The sequence below is a fragment of the Fulmarus glacialis genome, unplaced genomic scaffold, assembly GCF_000690835.1.
Source record: "Fulmarus glacialis isolate BGI_N327 unplaced genomic scaffold, ASM69083v1 scaffold19483, whole genome shotgun sequence".
Taxonomy (NCBI): Eukaryota; Metazoa; Chordata; class Aves; order Procellariiformes; family Procellariidae; genus Fulmarus; species Fulmarus glacialis.
The window spans coordinates 5,963-6,606 of NW_009203790.1; positions in this window are offsets into that span (position 1 = coordinate 5,963).

Below are 644 nucleotides of genomic sequence, written 5' to 3' on the forward strand. Positions count from 1 at the left end.
GAAGGGTCGTTGCTGGTGCTGCGGGGGAGAGGAGCTTTGTGCTGGGACCCTGCCACCCTTTGGGGTCACACCAGCGAGAGGATCAGCCTAAGGCTCACAGCGAAGGGGACTGCGGGGAGGTGGTGATCCACGATACCCGCAGACCTGCCGTGCCGCCTTCCAGCAAGGGTTTGCAGAGAAGAGGTGTGGGAGAGCAATCCCTCTGCGTGTCCCTGCTCGGAGAAGTGTCCTTTCGGGGTTTATCTGAGACCTGGCTCCAGCTCTGCTCTAGCAATACCGTCTTGTTTTTTTACTTTTGATTTAAATATTACTGGGTGATTTTGGGCTCCCCTGTGAGCCGGCAGCCCTACGAGGAGTGTGCAGAGTCCATCCGCTCCCCACAGAGGGCAGGGAAAGGGCTGGAGCTGCTCCGCTCCCCTCCCTCGAGCAGGGCTAGCGAGGAGGGATGGATCTTCTCTTACCAGCACGGCGTTGCTGGCACCTGCCCAGGCCGGGGGATGTCCCTGGTGGGACAGGGAGCACTGGCATCTCCCAAAAGGGACCCAGGAGGGTTTCCCTGTCCCGTCCTCAGCTGGGACCCTCGGGTCCCAGAGCAGTCTCGATCAGAGCTCTCACTTGCCGGGAGCTCCCTGCCTATTAACCTC